The 19,897-nt window shown below is 33.9% G+C and overlaps 1 protein-coding gene across 6 annotated transcripts in view; it reads left to right on the top strand.

The window, feature by feature from the left end:
- The first annotated feature begins 3,827 nt into the window (after positions 1-3,827).
- LOC138694538 (chromodomain-helicase-DNA-binding protein 7-like) overlaps positions 3,828-19,897 on the top strand; it is a 221,753-nt gene continuing 205,683 nt past the window's right edge. For 5 of the 6 annotated variants that reach the window (XM_069818394.1, XM_069818410.1, XM_069818384.1 and 2 more), the window contains exon 1: positions 4,276-4,380. The gene's annotated coding sequence lies outside the window, so the exon portion shown is untranslated. Of the gene's footprint in view, positions 3,969-4,275; positions 4,381-19,897 lie in introns of those variants that run through there. The other variant, XM_069818377.1, reaches the window with a different exon arrangement.

The raw sequence follows: 19,897 nt of genomic DNA, 5'->3' as shown, positions 1-19,897 counted from the left end.
GGCTACAATTAAAGTTTTCACTTGTTTCCTTAGCAACTATTTATAAGAAAGATTTAGGTATTTAAGAAGCACTGTGTAAAACTATGTCTACTTTAGTATAAAAAACGCCTACAGGTAGTGCAAGATGTCAAAACATAGAAATGCAGTTTTTACACCGCAAATTCGTTATTTTGTTCTCCTGTAAAATTTCCTTTCACGACTTTAGGTCCCTTTTTGCGCAACGGGTCACGTGCGATTGAAGGTCACTGAAATGTGCTTTGCAATGCTAGTACCAAATTGAGTCTGGGTACAGGAGGCAATGGGCAAGGGAAATTGAAAGATGCGTAAATAGAAAGCATTGTTTTATTATGCACAGAAAGGAAACAAAGTACATTACTCACAGCTAACACCCTTCAAAATAATCCTCCAAGACTTCCACACATCTTTGCCAGTGACAATGCAGGTGCTGAATACCATGGGCTGTGTATGATTAATCTATGTGTACCACCTCTTGTCGAAATGCTGTTAAGATGTCCTCCCTGTTTGCAAACCGCTTCCCAAGCATGGCTTCTTCAATTGCGGAATGAGATCAAAGTTGCATAGACAGATCAGGCGAGTAGGTAGTATGTTCCAACACACTATTACGCAATGGTTCTCGTAGCTCAGAATGACACTGACGAGCATTTCTACCACAAAGAACTGCGATTTTCACGTATGACTGCCGTTCAACTTTACATCCATCTTGGAGCACAGCCTCTAGCATACTAACTTTTGTGTGTGCTGTCAACTGGCTACCAATACACACAGACGTAATCTGGCAGTGGCATCCTGTACAGTGTTCAACAGATTTTCAAATGTATATACTGAACTAACCATGTTTTCGGTTATTCGAAGATATAACATAGTTGCCATGACTTATGAAATGGCCCTCGTATGAACATATTCAGGACAGTGGTGAATGAAGGATAAGGACGAACCTGGAGTTGTGTAGAATGTTTAGTTCACCTGATGATGTTGCCACAGTTAAACTTGAAGACTGGAATGGCTAGACCATTGGATAAGAATAACAGAAGAAAGAAGTGTCAAAAAAGCATTTCATGGTAAACCCAAGGGTCGAAAGACAGGAAGACCCAGAATAAGATGGTGAGATGATGTGGAGGATGAAATCAGGAAAATTGGAGTCAGAAGGTGGTAAAAAGTAGCCATGGATAGAGGACAAGGGACATCAGTTGTGAAGGAAGCAATGGCCAAGTTCTGAGGGCTGTATACTAACGAAGAAGAAGATGTACAGATGGCATCAGTCTGAGGAGGAATAGTAAGCTCTTGTGGAGGAATGCAATGAAAGGGCACTCCAGTGAAACTTCTTCGGAGCATGAGCCTACATGGCTGAATCGACAGATAAGACCACATAGCTGAATCATATTTTTACAAATAACCATTTGGACTCAGCAACCATTTCAGTAGGAAAAAAATGTATGTATGACACATTTCGTGTTATGAACTTACCAGCAGAAGTTTCTGTTACGAAATTAGATTTATGGTTTATTTAAAAAGTTGTATAAAGCTTTGTTTTATAATGTGTTTTGCAGGTAGAAAGGTTTAGAGATTCTCACATAACGGCTAAGTAGAGAAAGATGAATGTATGATTGTTGAATCTGGCAGTTATGAAGAATTTATTGTTGCTTTAGCAAAGCTTTCATTTAACTATAAGACCAGATCATAAAATTAATTTTGATTTCATATGTATCTGTCTAGCCCACCTCTGTGGAGTAACAGTCAGTGTGTCTGATCATGAAACGAGCGGGCTCAGGTTCGAATCCAGGTTGGGGTTTTTCCTCAACCAATTGAAGTAGAATTGCTGAGTAACTTTTGGCGTTGGACCTCGGACTCATTTCGCCTTCATTAATTCCATATCATCATCATTCATACCATAGCCTGGGTTAAGTTCACTGTGCGGTGTGCTGTACTTGTATAAGAGCATAGGCTACCCTATCATTCACAGAGTAGGAGTGGTAAGCACAATAAGCTTCAGGCTGCAGTGCAAGCCTTCGGGTCCCTCCTTCGTACAAGAGAGAAAAAAAAATATATATATATATATATGTCTAAATGGAAATGCTTTTCAACGATTTCATTTTTCTTTTCCTGTTGAAACTTTGCTTAAATGGAACCGAAAACGAACATGGTCCACATTCTCGAATATGTTTCATTTCTTCCTGAATTCCATGCTTGTGATGATAAAAATTTTGAAGTAATATGGTTTTTCCCTCTCTCTCTCTCTCTTCAAAGAAAGTTTGTAACGAAAGAAAGGGATATTTATATTTATACATCATAGACTTTTTGTAGTAAAAATTAGTTACTGAATTTTACTTGATTTTTGTGCAAAAAGAAAAAAAAACACGAAAACAGTGTAATGCAATAAAAACATTTTGAAAGAAAAACAATAGCTTTACAATAAAAAAACTAGAAATGTGATTATGTTCTATATCATTGATTTAGTTATTAGTATAGTAGTATAGCCTTCCATTATATATTCATATAGTTTTGTTATGGTGGTTTAGTGGCTAGAGGACTGGACTTATAATCCTGTGAACCCGGGTTCAATCCCCAGTGTACCCCAGATTTATAACTTATGTTGGGAATGCCCATGGTTCAGGTAATACGAGTTTTCTCCAGGAACTCCGGCCCCTGTGGCATCCCAACAAATCTCCATAATCATCGGGTGTAGCATAGACCAGCCTTCTATGCTGCACCCTAGGAAACGGCTCTGTCGGTAAATTGGTCTACACAACTGGCTTCATGGGTAAATGACGAAAGTAAAATACTCCCCATTAGCAAAAAAAAAAAAAAAAAGTTTTGTAATACAATTTTGAGAAGTTATGAGTAGTGATTTATTTTATTTGGCTTTAATTAATTCTACAGTAATAATTTTTTTTTTTTTTTTTTTTTGCACTATAGTGTTGAAGAAATGGATAATCAAAATGTTCGAAATACAAATTACCGATGCTTCTAATTGTTCTTCCTACCCAGTTTTACTGGTAATGTACTCAACATGTACATACCTACTCTAGGAAGAAAATTAGCTTCATGTGGAGGTTTGTTTGATGTGAGACTTTGTGTAATTGAAAACATGTTGAAATATGATTTCGAAAGAAAGAGAAAAAAAAGTCTATGAACTGGTATATTAAAATAGGCTACATATAATTTGAGTTATAATTTTATATAATACTGTTAATTTGTTTTTGTAACAAAGATCTACATATGAAATGACACCACGTAATAAAGAGAGTAAAATTTAGTTTTGAGATGGAAAAAAAAATTATAGTGCGGTAACTTATTATATTTACATATTTTTCATTCTGAAGTCGATTTTAATTAAGCACAATGTAAACGGAGTGACAGGTACAAAATTGATAAATGTTTATATTTTTTTATAGACTAAATTGCCTTCAGAATTCGCATTAAAATATTTATTGCACGGAAGTTGAATTTGTATTGGTAGCCTATATAATACCGATTTCTTTATTTACGTTCAGGTCATGAATGGCCCTACATTGGCAAATATTAGAAAGTAATAGTGCCACAGGCACATAGATATGGTTTTGCCATTTCGTATAAGAGTAATGTGAAACATTCGATCTAATATAGATTTGAGAATACTGGAACTTTCAAGGGTAGTAATAGTTTACGGGGTAGCTATAGCATATTTTTCTGTAATAGAAGTTCAATAAGCAACCAATAGAGGTCAGCACAAACAGTTTAGTTCGTGAGGAACCCGTGTGGCGATACTATCGCCATTGAACAAGGTAACAGAGTTGGGAATTGATTATTTTGCTCGTTAATTAAGGAAGCTTTGTGCATATAATATATCTTCGGCAGCTGTGATGACTAGTGTAAAACATTTGCCAGGGATTTAATTAGTTAACAAGCTTCAAATTATAACTGGCAGAGAAAAAAATGCGCTGCCAGTGCGAAGAGCTTTCTTCAGCTGGGTAAGTAGCTCTTATGACAGTTGCTATCGAGAGTCGCTAGAAAGTGAAATGAATATTGTCTTTGTTTATATGTATTTTATGTTTGTATTGGCTTCCTAAATTTAAGTACATTATTCTTTGTAATTAAAATGTGTACTCTCCGTCGAAAGAAATGCTATACGGGTACTTAACTAAATGCTATTACGCCATTGGCTGCTTGGGAATCCACATTTCTAATGATGGTATATAAGATATCACCTGATTGGTTGTATTTTCACGACAAGTAAGGATAGAGGGTATTATTCTAACCAATTAGATCACAGGTCTTAAAAGTTATTTCGACTATTTTACACGATACTGTACGATATGTGGAAGGAAGAAGGTTTTCAATAAATTTGGATTCCAGCAGCGTTTTGATTTGTAAGAAGGAGTGGTGAGCATCTTTTACATATATTCGTACTATTCCTTGTATTCGTGACTGTTCCTAGAATACGGATAATGTCACCTTTGATCTCGGATAGATTTGTAGTACAGGAAGTATTGAGCGTAGGCCTATCAAGGCACCCAAGCCGAAAGAGGACACTTCGAATGGCGTTCACAAAGTTCATTGTTCTCTCGGCCATAGTGTTATTATTGTAAAGTGTTTTCGGTTGTGGAAGATCGATTGGCGTTTGTAATCCTTGAAATGTAATGGTTGGAATTGATTTTCGTGTGTTCCTACATATTTCTCATTACGGACAAGTTAATTATAAGCTTCGTGCTACCACTACTGTCATTACTGTCGTCAATTGCCAATCGGCGAAACTGATGTTCGTCCGCTTTACCCATAATCGGAGAATAAGTTTATGCAGAAATATATTGACAGTGCAAGGTCTATTAGTGCCATTTTGTTAATCTCATATTGCTATTTATACAGTGTCAAAATTTGTGAATGAATGTTTTGAATTGAACAAGTTCATTAATGTAGGACATCTGAATTGCATGTTATCGTCATAATGATCTGTTCCGGGGAATGAGTAGGACATTTTGCATGTTTTTTTCTGGGATTTATTATGCCAGTTTCGTATATGTGACCTGCTTGAAACTGATAACCTAATAATTAATTTCGTTCAGTGTTTTTTTTGTAGCCTATTTGGTCCAAGTCAGCTGTTAATAAAACACTAGCAGTTGTATTAAAATTAATTATGTAATACATGTCGAATCATAAGTATCTTCATTCCTATTCGTTAACAGAAATTAACGTTAGCTTGTGCTTGCTTTAGCACGCTTAATGTGAATGCTTTATTTCATTTGTGATTATTTTGTGTGAAATATATATGTTTGTTGTGTTATGCAAGAAATATTTGATAGCATGTTCCATTAAAGTCAGCTGTTATTGGCATTTTAGGTCCGTTCGTCCATATGCCCAAAAATACCCATGTTGACTTGCTCTGAGTTTCTTTAATCTTATATAGATATGTTAATAAAATTCATTTTATACACAATCGATCTAATAGTAATAGTTTTTTTTTAATTACAAGCATGTTGTGCAGATATTGGATCTATGAAATATTTTAAATGTTAGGGTATTTATTATTAACAAATGAAGAGTGATAGTTTTGTTGTATAATTAACATTTTAATGATATAAAGCGGATATTAAATGTGCTGTGTTTATGGAAATTATATAAGAAAGTGAACAGTGGACGATTATTAGGCTACACATTCATTACATGAAAATATTTCTCAGTTTGGGATCATTCATATTGTTTTAAAAGCGGTATTAAAAGAAATGAAAGTTGATTGTTAATGAAGTTGCCATTGCAAATGTTTATTCTGTCATTTCTGCATGATAGGCTAATGAGGTATATTGCATTTTATTGTGATGTTCCCAGTAGTGTCAATTTTTGCAAAATTGTAGTCTGTTACACCTGTCTCATTATTTAGTCCAAAATACAATTGCATTAATAGAACATAGGCACAGTGTAGAATTTAGTGTGCTATTGTTCGATCATTTATTGAATGTAATAGGAAACAGTGGAACTAATATTGTTCTACTTTTTGTTGTTTTTGAACTTGTTTCTTTCTACAAAACGTTCACAAGTTCAGATTTAAGAAATGATAGGCATATATATATATATATATATATATATATATATATATATATATATATATATATATATAATTAATATGTTCATAGAATTTGGAAGTTTACATTTTACTGAGAAAAAGAAACATAGTTTATAATCATGTATAGCAGCAGTTCATTTCCCATCTTTGTTAGAAAGAGTGAATGTTGTGTTTTTACATCATTTTCGTTGCTCAATAATAGTAGAATTTTTTCACCGAGTTGAAGTGTTAATAGACCGGTTTTGTAAATACCATGTAGCCTAAAGTGGAACTATTAAATTGAGTGGTTTCTTTAATGTAGAGCAGATAGAATATAGTTTTAAGTACAATAATAATAATAATAATAATAATAATAATAACAGCTATTGAATATTTTAAAACAAAACACCTCTATACCAAATCCAGAAATCTGTTAAATTTAATATTAGCGATTGCAAAAGATTTTTGTATATACTATTATATGCTACATATGCCATTGCTGAGAAAAGCCGTAACTAGCCTATTATTATTATTATTATTATTATTATTATTATTATTATTATTTACGTTTAAAATGACATCGGACACACTTTCATTGCTTTGGGTGGTTAAATTGAATCTTATTTGGTAATGCGATTTGAGCTTTGTATTAGGCTAATAAAACTGAGTTTGAAGCATTTACAACCAGTCCATTATGGTAATTAGTAGAGTAGGTCTACGTATTTTAATTTGAAATTTTTATTGTCGGTACTGTTTGTATTGTTGATGTTAATACTGCGTTTATCATTATTATTGCTGGTACTGTTACTGCTTCCGACACCTTATACCTATATACTATGAACGCTTTTGTCGGTGAATGAGGTTTTTAAAGGAAAAGAAATTGCTTTCAAGTGTGTGTGTTTAACAAAACATTGTGAGGTCACGTGTTTTTGTGGTGTGATGTAACAGAAAGAAAGTTCTGGATTCTCATGGCTTTGCCACTACCATACTATTGTTAATGTTGCTGCAGCAGCATTTGCTGTTATATTGCTATTTTATTATTCTAATCACCTGTTATATTCTTTCACTACTACCACCTCTACTCTACCTCTACTAACTACCATTATCATTACTAATTTTATATTATAAAAACTGTAGACAAAATGAAATCTTATTTTTTATGAGTTCGCAGTGTAGGCCTACTATTATTAAAGTAGCATTTTCTGCGTTGCTGGTAGACTCATATATTATATTGTACACCAGACCTTAGATATAAAGCGTGATAACGATTTTATAATTAATATACATTCGGACACACATTCTGTACACAAACATAACATACAAATATAGTGCAAGCTCACGCAAACACATACGGTTGTAGAAACTCACAAACGCACTTAAATTCGTGAAAGTTGTCAGATGCAATAAATACAAGTAAGATTTTTGTTATATGATAACATTTGTTACTGATACATTCAGGTTCCTTAATTTTGAGTCGTGACAGTGCTAAAATCACTAATTTTTGTGAATTCTTCTGTGGCACCGAAATTCGATATTATTTGTATGTAAGCACATTTTCAAACATATGTTTTGTTTTCCCCTCCATAGAATGTACTAAACAATATTATTCATTTGCCTATTGTCTTTTATTTTAGTGCCATGTTTTATTAATTTTCACGAAGCATGAAAGCATTCATTTCAACTGCTGTGAAAGTTAACAAACTGAGATAGAATTCAAAATTTGAGTATACTTCGAGTTTGAAACCGAGGTTTATTTCCTTGCATTTTTTTTCTTCCGTCCTTCTGTCATTTTTGTGAATGCGTTCACCCTTATCGTACTCGGTGTTGCCAATTCAGCTGTTTTCCCACTAGATCTGGCATTTTTCTGTGTTAGTTTAGGACTAAAGTTGATTAAATTTGTATTACTGATACAGGGATTTAGCCGGCATTTTCAGCACTTACAGCGGGAAAATAATATTACTTTAATAATGTCAAGGAAAAAATTGTTCCGGGGCCGGGTATCGAACTCAGGACCTTTGGCTAAGCGCATCAACGCTCTACCGTCTGAGCTACCTAGGAACTCTACCAGACACAGGCTCAATTTTTCCTCTTTACATCCACATATCTCAGAGTGAGCTGACAAACCGTCCACAGTGAATCGTCAAACAACCAACATTGAGTGCACACAAACTCTGTGCGCAATATCACTTTACATTGACAATTTTTAGTTTAGCGGTTTCCGCACTGTTTCATAGGAGTTTTTAAGAATCGAGTTGGCAACACTGATAGTACTATCGTTATAATAGAGCAATGTCGGAATGCTTGTGTGAAACGCTCGGAAGATAAGCTGACAGTTGTAGGTGTTAGCACTCTAGCACCCCCTCCTCACTCCTCTTTTACGAAGATTTTTACTCCGAAAACGCATGATGTCTTCGCAAATTAGGCAAAATGCTAAATGAGATAAATATATTAATTCCAAAATCAGGAGATAAAACTGAAGTGTTGTCACATACATAGATAGAGCAACCATATAAAAAAAGTAGTGGTTTCCAACCTTTTCAATATCAAGGATTCCTTGAAGTTCATATTTCATTTTCGCGCCCCCTCCCAGATGTTTTGTATAAGTTAGTCTGGTAATCATGTTGTACACATTAAACATTTGCATAATGCAGTGAATTAAATATCCTTAATAAATTGACAGCAATGTTAAATTTTAGTTCTAGCTTTTGAATATAATCTGAAAATAGATAAACACAAAGTTATTTTACGTTGTATAATGTCTTGGCGGTAAAAAAATGAAACCAGATTTTTAGACTTACCATGGAGCCTAAGGTTATCCGTGGGATTGTTAATTTTGCTTTGCGAAATCTGACTCTATTGTAGATCGTCTAAATCGAAGCATTAAGTTTGCGTCTATGTTTATTCTTCAAGAAAACGAGTGCAGGGGAAATGTACTCTCACACAAGTATGCTGATGCAAGTGACATGAAGTGTTGTATTGAAATTCGGGAAACGTTGGGTTATATGGGTAGTGCATGGAACCGAGATTGCAACAGGGACTTCATAGGAAATACGATTTTTAAGCTTGAGTCAGAAGATAATTCTAAGAGCCCCTCATCTTTCTTGACGAGCAAACTATTATTTGCCACCAAGAAGAAGTTTTTCATACAATTTTTATTTTCTGTTACAGAAAAGATATCTTTTTTTAATGCCAATGAATTAATTTGTTTATACATACAAAAATATCGGACGAGAATTCATCATGTGTTGCTAGAAGTCATTGACAATGAGAAATGAATCAAATTCTATGTTTATAACTCAGCAAGGCAATAAATTTAATTTCTTTATTGTTGTTTCAATCTTATCCTGAACGGTGAACACGGTAAAAGTTGGACCCTGAAGATTAGCCTATAATAAATAAAAAAAAAAAACTGAAAGTATTGGATAGATATGCAAGATTTGTAAGTCAAGAGAAATCCCTCAGGCAAACTCATTCCTGTTAAACCCTTTGCCCTGATAAGTCTTGAGATAAACAAAAAAATATTCCAGCAAGCTGATAAAAATCAGAGAGCATGATAAAGCTAAGCTTAGTTGAAATATGTTTGAAAATGCACCTTGGTTTCGTGAACTCCTTTCAAATCACTCTTACTGTAGATCCCAGGGTCTGCAGACCAAAAGTGTGGAACTGCTGATTTAAAGCATAATGGAACTTGACATAGAAATGGTTATACCTTAACTTCGATCTTTAGTATTGTATGACTTGAAATATATAATAATTTTAAAAGTCATAGTGAAGCATAATTTACAAAAATAAAACAAGCATAATAAAAGCGAGATGAGGATTTATGAAATCCCTTGGTTAGTGTGACAAACGTCTTCATTTTTGTTACGTAAGTTTTTTTTGGTTAAGGATGGACTTAAGGATTAAATAAATACTACCACAGGCAGGATGAGTACACCCTATGTAGGAATTAGATAATGGAGTGAGATGGACTGCGTGGAAAACCACGAGGCACGAAGTTCATCTTGCATTTCTGTTTTCATAGTACCACTTGTGACGTCAGAACATGCAGAGAAACCTTTCATGTTAACTTGAAATTTTTCTCTCTTTGTAAAAGAAATTAAACATTTCCAACAAAAATAAAACTTCAACAGTGACATTATTGCTCTTCAAAATTTCGTGAATATTACAGTAGTGAGAATCAACTGCCAGTGGCTTGTTCAATCCTAAAAGTGTGCTTATTTATTTTTAATCTGAACATTCTCTTTAAAAATAAATATTTTTTTTAATTAATGGCGAATACTTGTCTGTTCGTCATTCATCCATATGAAGCCAGTTGTGTAAACCAATTTACCTACAGATTCTTTGCCCAGAGTACACCATAGGAAGCTGGTCTACATTACTCTCGCGATGGGATGATGATTGAAGTTTGTTGGAATGCCACAGGGAAACCACAGCTCTGTGTTACAGTGCCTGGACTACGATGTTATAAATTGGGGGTATGCTGGGGATTGAATCCAGGTCCGCAGGATTATAAATTCAGTACTTTAGCCACTAGACCACCGTGGCAACTTAAACATAAATATTGTTATAGTGAATTAGACATGTAATAATGCCATACAGCAATATTTCGTTCTTATTTGTGCATGAGTGCTATTTTGTCATATAGAAAATTATTGCTACTACTAAAACAAGGTACAATAATTTGGAAGTAATGCAACTAGGCCTCCATGGTAAGGTTACTACATAACCATCCAGTATAATTGGAACCGGAGTTTTCTATCAATGGGTCAAAGGCTGTTAGCTATGTTCTAGTGCTTACGGTTTCATCTATGAAATTGAGAACAGAGTTTACACAATAGAAAGCGAATTTGTTAGATTGAATATCAGTGGCAGGTTAGGTGTGATTAGTTCAGGCTTTTGGTACCGTAAAGTGGGGTGACTTTGAACGCTGAGGTGACTTTGAACAGTAATTTAGCGCCTTTCTAAATTAAATGCTGTACCCAATTGCGAAAAAACTGTTTAAGTTGTCAATAAATTAGCAGTTTTTTCGCAGTTGGGTACAGCATTTAATTTAGAAAGGCGCTAAATTACTGTTCAAAGTCACCCCACTTTACGGTATTCTTTGCATATACTCATTTTGGTCAGTAGGTGGGTGCTAGAACATAAGTCTTTGAATCGTGTAGTATTCTGGTTGCTTTGTCTACTATGCTTTGCCATAAGGATGGACCATGCACTGCCAAATTGCCGATACAGGTTGCATTACATGTATTTCACATCCTCCAGTAATTTTCACTATATTTATCATATTTAAACTTATAATCATTTCCGTGATTCTTATATTCTACAATCATTTCTGTGATCCTTATATTCTGTTGGATACAATAACATTTAGATATGAAGTAGTTCCACTTTATACTGGATGACTATGTATCCGTAAAATAATATAAAGCATGATTATTAAAGAGGTAAAACATAATTGGCAGTTAAATAAAGCATAAATGTGGTTGCTTTGTATGTGAAGGAATGTTAGGGAAGCCGTAAAAATTAAGAATTTGTTTTGAAGATCCTCGTCATGGTGAAGTGCTTCATCAAGCTGTATGTGTGTGTTGTACAGTTTGATAAACCTGCGAGAAATATACAATCATTTTGTCAGTATAAACAAAATAAATCTTCCATACTGATTATAATTAGACCAAAAAAAAAGTTGAAGTTTACATTTTGTAAAAAAATGTGTGCTTGTATTTTGCTTTTTCCCCGATTTTAATTGAAACCAGAACCATGAAATTGCATTCTTAATTGTCCTAATACAAGGCGAGTCAAACCTAAGGAACTGGCCATCTCTGGGCAAGCAGATCGTCAGCTGTTGTGGGTAACATCTTTGCCGTCATACAGTACTAGTCTGGCAAGTGATCTTTTTAGGAAATCAAGAAAGAATCTTACTTGAATTTCAGAGCAGTTGCTCAAAATGTCCTTAATTACGTTCTGTACACTTGTTAAAGCAATGTAACTTCTGGGACACTTGCTGGAGCTTATATTCACTAATATGTCGTATTAATCGTGTACATCATTTGTTCTTATCGAGAACGGAACTTGTTTCTCGCCACTTATTATATAATTTAACAACACAATGTTTTGGTGATTGTGTAGTCTCTGGAAAGTACTGTCAAAGCTTGAGTTATCAAAATTTTTATAAACAGAAGTTGTACAACTTCTCCAGTGGATATGTTTCAACGACAAAAAATGCTTTGCTGTAATATGTATTCAATCATTACTTAATATAGTTCATTCTAAGTGAAATGTGGTGCAGCAACTGATGAGGAAAACCCATGGGTTTTGTCATAGGTTCACCTTAAAATAAGTTTGTAGCATTCTTAATTAGCTGCGACATTCTAGCATCAGAGTATTATTGTCCATTACCTGTTGAGTGTGTTGTGTGTGACTAACCCAAACACCACCACTTTGCAAGAGTTAAATCTTAACACATTACTATCACATGGCTGATAATCTAGAATAATATTTCTTCTGATCACTATCACTGTGAAAGTCTGAGATCTTGCATTGAGGTTGGCTTTATAAAATAGATTAGACAAAATAAGATGTAACTGCTTTCCTCTCTTTTCTTTTTAAGTTAATTTAACTTAAATTACAATTGCATTAAGTGATTTAATATGAATTGTTCAAAATTCCTAATATTAAAGAATTTTCTCTCTATCATTGCATGTTCTCGAATGTTCGTCTCAGGCTGACCATTGCAGAATCACCGAAACGTTTGGAGCACATTATATTAAGGGTACACTGAAGTGAAATATCAATTTTCCAAATTGTGCAAGCTAGAGAGCTGAAAATTTGTACAGTTATTATGCTGCATATAAATAATGATGGTACAAATTTCCATCTAATTTGGTTAAGAAATGTATGAATTATTAACATTTTTGTAAATTTTAATGGTATTTCAGAATTTTCATCTACACTCTGTCGCACTCTCAGAAACAGAACTTTTTGTCAAGGGTTTCCATTTCATATACCGGTACTCAAAAATGAGAAAAGATATTTATTACAGTTTAGTATAAAAATTGTCAAAAAAAAGTGCAAGTACAAGTATATAAAAAACAAAATATTAGAGCTAAATAAAATGTTGATAGCAAATGTTATTAATATTAAGCCCACATTCAATAACATCCACAAAAAAAAAAAAAAAAAGATGTTTCTACTACTGCTACATTTGTAAGGAAAGTAGCTTTCTTAGTAAAATAAAATGTATGGAAACCTAAGCTGAGAAAAGTGAGTGTAAAAGTTCGGAAGTACTCTATATAGCTAGATGAAAGTAAACACATACAGTTTCTTGTATCTCTTAACAGGTGATCCGACAACTCTATAGGCATGAAAATTTATGGAGAGAACTATTTTAGGCTTTAAGCAATAAGAAGATGGTGTAGACAAAAAGTGAAAGTAATTGGAATGATATTGATGGGAGAAGGTAAACACACATTTTTAGGAAATAACTGTTGAGAGTGATGAAGGAAGTTTGTATATAGTTATTATTATGGGCTGAAGGCATAAAAAATTGATGCTCTTTGTTTGGTGAAGGAAGAAGGTACACAGTTACTGAAAACTGAGAAACGATATTAGGAATTCTTGCGGTGTTTAAGGAAATAGCCATTTTGAAGAGACACCAAAAAATGAAAATTATTATAGAGGTATTGGAGGAAGAAGGTACAAAATTTACATAAACAAAACTCTTAAACTAATCAATAATATATTCTCTTGTATTGTTTATGACTGCTTCTCAACATTTTGGCAATTTTTCGATTCCACGTCTGAAGAAATCAGGTGATTTAAAGTTTAAGAGATCATCAAACCAATTTTGTTATGAAATAAGATTTCTTGAAGATCATTGGATAGAAAATGGAAAAACAAAAATTTTATGGAGCAAGATTGGGTGATACGAGTGGATGTGGAATAACCTTCCAACCTAGCTCTTTGATAATCACTTTTGTAATGTTAACAGTATGTGGGCATGCTGCATATTCACTTGATGCAGTCTTCCCAGTCGTTTTTCTTGAATTGTCTTGAGGCAACTGAGTTGGTGACAGTAAATCTCAGCTGTGATAGTTACATTCCTCGGAAGCAATAATTCATAGTAGGTGACACATTCTTTGTCCCACTAGATTCACAATATTATAGATCTATTACTTTGTGGTGGCAGTCCATTGTTTGGGAGAAGGCGTTTTATTGAGTGGCACATGCAGCGTAAATATAATTAAAGATATTCTGGTATATTCAGAGTGTAATAAAAATCGTGTTTACACACAAGATAAATACTCACAGTATAGTAGAATGATAAGACAGGTGGAAGTAAACTTTTTTCACCACACATACAATGCTTAGACCTGACCTCTCATCTCAACTGTTTCCAAGAAAAAAAAAAACAGCTCACACCAACAAGGATACAGGAGAGCTGCCACCATAAAGTAGCCAGTTTTTTCACAGGGAGTTTCTTTTTTTGTTAGGGTTCAGTCATTGCTTCATGTTGTTAATGTTGAAGGAGTGGTTTTTTTTTTTTTTTTTTTTTTTTTATAAAGACTCAGCCATTGCTTTCTGTTCTTGATGTTGAAGTTGCTTTTTTGTTGATGTTGAGGGAGTTGCTTTTTTGTTAGGGCTCAGCAATTGCTTTCTGCTCTTGATGTTGAGAGAATTGCTTTTTTGTTAGGGCTCAGCCTTTGCTTTCTATCCTTGATGTTGAGTGAGTTGCTTTTTTTTTTTTTTTTTTTTTCTTCTTCTTCTTCTTTCTGTTCTTGATGTTGAGGGAGTTGCTTTTTTGTTAGGGCTTAGCCATTGTTTCTGTTCTTGATGTTGATGTAAAGGCATCATTTTTCGTTCATCATTAACACTCTGGGACTAACATAATCGAGGTTGTTGACGAGCAAAACTGTGAAAAGCAATCAAAGAAGTACAATTCTATGTCCTTCGGGTAAAGGGAAATATGCCTTCAAAACATGTTTTAAGAAAAATGACATTTAAAGTGGGAAGAATTGTTGTAAATCAGTGATACAATTTTTGTTGCAATTTTTCATATGAGAACAACTCTCAAGAATATTCTAAATGATATACAAGCGAAATAACTTTTGAAGTATTTATTTTCAAAATGTTTTGAACATGGAGCAAGTTATTCTCTTTTACACAAAATTACTTTTTGTGGTAGATGTTTCCCTTTACACATTTCATGAAATAATGCAAACTGAATTTTGAATAGATAATCACAAAATAATATTCTAGTGTCATAATTGAGTTTATTATTTTGTTGTCTTTTTAACAAAATACAAATAAACATTGAAATTACACCACCTGTTACATGATACATTATGGTGACAAAAAGGAGAAAAGGTATTACATGAAAATGAGGTCAATGGATTTATAAGTAAATGAGATATTAAGAATACATTTATGAAATTTTGTTTCTATATGTATGTATCTTGTCCATCTTCCATTTCTTAAATGGTATCAGGGTCCAAATCTCTCATAGGGCCTATACACTGTGTGAAGATTTTGGTAAAAACCATGAAATACAGTAGGGATTTATGAAAGTTCTAGAGATCTTTCGTTTTCTTCTCTGAGATTGGAAGAGGTGCATCATGTGACGAAAACCTAGGTAGCAGGTGATTTCTTGCCTATCCTCTTCGTCAAGAGTCAGGATTTTGAAAGATGCTGCTGCGTCCAAAGACTCTTTGTTTTATACATCATAATCCCATTCTCTTGAGTAAATCGAACCATTTCACATAAACTTTTCACTGTTACCATTCTTCTCCTTCACTTGCAAGGCATCTTTGAAGGAATCAAAATACTGGTAAAAATCTTTAAATGGTTTCTTTCTCTCTGTTCCTCTGACAAGTTGCATCCAATCATGTGGTTGATTGATGAACATTCCAATTGTTTTCTATCATTTTTCTATCTGAGCATGATCTGAATCACATTCCATCCTCGTGTGTCCAGGCACCAGAAACTTGTGATTCAGTACTTCAATGTTATCTTGGTTTCTTAGTACATACAAGCACATTGCTACCATGTGGCTATTTTTATTGTTCCCCGCACCTATTTGAGTACATAACATGCTTCACAGTGGACGGCAAATTGAAGAGGTGTTTGGCTACTTGATTTGCTCCCCTTCCTGCGTCAATCTCACACCACACGTAACAACAATAGGCCTGGTTTGAGTTACAATCATGAATAGTAAGATTGAATGTCCATATCTGGCGTTTATAAAATGCAACAGAAGTTTTAAGTAGAGATATGGGAAGACATTGTTGCATGTGGAATGTTTAACACAACAATCACAGTCTAGTATATACAGTCACGAAGCTCAATACGTAGTAAATATGCCTCCAGAGATAGTTGCTAACCACTAGGATCGCTAATATCGCCTCATTACAGACAATGCGAAATAGTACCGGCACAGTCAATTGTTCCTAGCACCCTCACAACTCAAGCTTCGTGACTGTATATACTAGACTGTGCAACAATATTATTTGTAGCAGCAATAGTTTCTCTTTGGAAACACACCCTAACTCTCAAATATGTTACTGCTATTTAGGAAGATAGTTACAGTTTCAACAAAACGCGTTTATGAGCTCTAATAAATAATATACCTTAGAAATTATTCAGTACTTTAAAATTGCAGAATTGGAAAAGGGAAATAAGTTCTGCATTTAATGTCACCAAAGTGTGAATAAGGAAATAAGTTTAACGTATTTCCTTTTACTCAAATCAAATTATTACATTAGAGTTCTGTATCCTTATACACACATGGATTTAACAATTTCTAATAGAGATATCTCTTATTTCCCTTTACCTAACTAAAGAACGCGCTGTCAGGATTATAACGGCATGTATAACTCATTTTGGCCAAATTTTTACACATTCCCCTTTACCTGAAAACCACAGAATTGGTAATATGCAGATTTTTTTGGGGGGGGGGGCAATGTGTAGATGTATCCATAAATCCAGTTTTGTTTTAACTTTGCACATGAAATGCAAATGTACGATGGTTGATCGGTCGCAGTTCAACACGGCCAATTCCTGAGGTTGGGCGTTTTTCTGAATGTGGATAATCATTCATGTCAATATAGTCCTCTTTGAAACTAGAAAACTACCTTCGTGCTGTACTTTCCCCAATGACATTCTTCTCGTAAATGGCACAAATGGTTCTAGTGGCCTTTGTTGCTTTTCCACAGAAGACTATATCGGAAATATTGGTTGCTTGTTATTCATTATTCTTTAGTCCGTAAATAACACAAGCTTTCTTAAAAGTTGAAACATTCAAGATGTACGTGTTTTCAATAACACTATACTATGGCATTAAAATTGCAAATTCCAAACAAATTTCTCACAAAGGCCTTGGGAAACAAAGACGCTACGAACTTATACATTAGACTGTTACGTCTATCTCAATTTTATATTTCTATACATGAAATTCAGAATGAATATTGGTATTTCAGATATCTGTAACTTTGGTTACTGAATGTTTAAAAATATACGATTTATGCTAGAAGAAAGTAGAACTCATCCATAAATGTGTGCCCCTTGCATTATACAACAGAAACCTAGATGATAGTCCAATTCTCCACACATTCCAACATATCCATGGTTGTTTCCACAGCACTCGTGATTTGATTCTGCAGTGTTCGGAAATTCCAAGGCCAAGGTGACACATAGACGGTGTCTTTCACATAGCCCCATAAAAAGAAATCACAGGATGTTAAGTCTGGAGACATGTGGGGTCAGCGGCATGCAGCAAGGTCATCTGGCCATACATGTCCTGTCCATTGATATGGGAATACCTCAGTCAGTTAAGACCTCTGAACGTCATTATGAAAGTGTGATGGTGCTCCATTTTGCTGGAAAACGTTATTAAGACCTTTCTCATTTAATCACCGTTTTCTTTCTTTCTAAATTTTATGGCACAGATATTCCACCAAGTAACCACCTCTTGAGTATACATAGAAGTGCCATTTATGTTTTGAAATTGTGTGCAGAGTTAAAATGTTGAAAAAAATGATTGAAGCTTTGTTATGATCCATTAAATGGAAAACTTAAAAAAAAATAATTTGTGCTGCAAAGGGTTAACTGAGGACACAACCAGTCTTCTTGGTATGTGTTTTTCGATTGTGACCTGGGATATTTGCAGTACACAGAAATGTTTTATGCTGAGGTGTCACCATTTCAATTTCGTTGTTTACTGTGCTGGCTAGTGTTACAATAACTTTGTCAGTCAGTCGAAACTCAGTTTTTTTTGTCGTTTGTTGCAAAGTAACATTTTTAGGTTTGAAACTACCAAAACTATATTCCAAAATAATGATACTCATTTTGAGTTTCCCTACCTACGGTATCTGTCTGTCTATCTGTCTGTCTGTCTGTCTGTCTGTCTATCTGTCTATCTATCTATCTATCTATCTATCTATCTATCTATCTATCTATCTATCTATCTATCTATCTATCTATCTATCTGTCTATCTATCTATCTATATCTATTTATCCATCCATTCATCCATTCTTAGTGTTTTAAACTGCATCGTATACACCATATAATTCAACATGTAATTTTATTATTTTTTTTCTGTCTTGTTCATAGTACGTTGTATTGAAAATTGAAGAGAAATACCATTATTTATGGAAATACAAGTTCTCAATTGTAGTCATTCTACAGTATTATATAATAACATGATTACAATACAGTTTATCATTCATCTGAGAGAGATAGTTGATGTAGATAGATCAGTTGAGATCTTCCCCTTTAAAGCGCCAATAATCAATAATATACAGCTTCTGTGTTTGTATCATTTATGTGTATAGGTTAGGTAAATATTGTAAGAAACAAATAATAGCCTATTCTTTTTAAGTGGATTCAGATTGTGGTTATTAATCCAAGATAAGGGATATTATTTTTTCGAAAGTTAAATTTTTTTTTCAGATAGGATTTTATAAGTTTTTAAGTTCGCACATTTATATTATTGCATAAGCAAAGAAGCGATATTCACAAATAATTGAGCATTTTTAAATCAAATAAAGTAATGGAATATAAAAACAAAAGAAAGAACATGTTGAAAAAATGACTGGTGATCGTATTCCGAGGATATTTTAATAGTCCTGTTTGAAATAAATTTTGGAAGGAAAGTCAGCCTGAACTTCATAAGACTTGATGTTTAGGTTCTTTGTGGATGATGTGAACTGATTACTATAGGTGCGTAAGGAAATAACTTTGAAGTTGGAGGATGATCTATGGATTCATTTCTTTCTATAATTTCTTAGCACTGCATTTCAGATTCTCGTTTTTAGATTATATTCCTTTTTTTAATCGATTATTTAACGACACTATATCAGCTACGTCTGTGAAATTGATGAGCGAGATGGTATTTGGAGAAATTAGTCCGGGGATTCGCCAGGACATTACCTGACATTCTACTTAGTCAAGGGAAGACCTCGGAAAAAAAATCAGGTAATCAGTTCAAGCCGGATTCGAAGTCATGTCTGAACGCAGTGTCGGATCAGTAGGTAAAGGCCTTACCATCTGATAGGGTTGCCAACTTTCGAAAACCAAATGTTGGAAAAACTTTTATAAACGACATTTTCGGCGTTGAAAATGAAAAGATAACCTGAAGCGTGTACTGTGTACAACGTACAGTATGGGTATATCCCCCTCTTGCTTATGTTATATTAACTTATGTTGCAAATACATTAATAAAATAAGCAAACTAGGATAGAATCTGAATACCAATCCTTTATTAATCCAACTTACAGTTATAAAGTTATGAATTCAACTCACATTACTATTATTATTAGTTATTTACCTAATCACTAACATTATACTGTAGTAGTAACATCACAGTC

Source organism: Periplaneta americana, chromosome 1 (genome assembly GCF_040183065.1).
Source record: "Periplaneta americana isolate PAMFEO1 chromosome 1, P.americana_PAMFEO1_priV1, whole genome shotgun sequence".
In the NCBI taxonomy this organism is placed as follows: domain Eukaryota; kingdom Metazoa; phylum Arthropoda; class Insecta; order Blattodea; family Blattidae; genus Periplaneta; species Periplaneta americana.
Note: the sequence above shows the minus strand (reverse complement) of the source record. Positions and strands in the feature narration are given on the sequence as shown.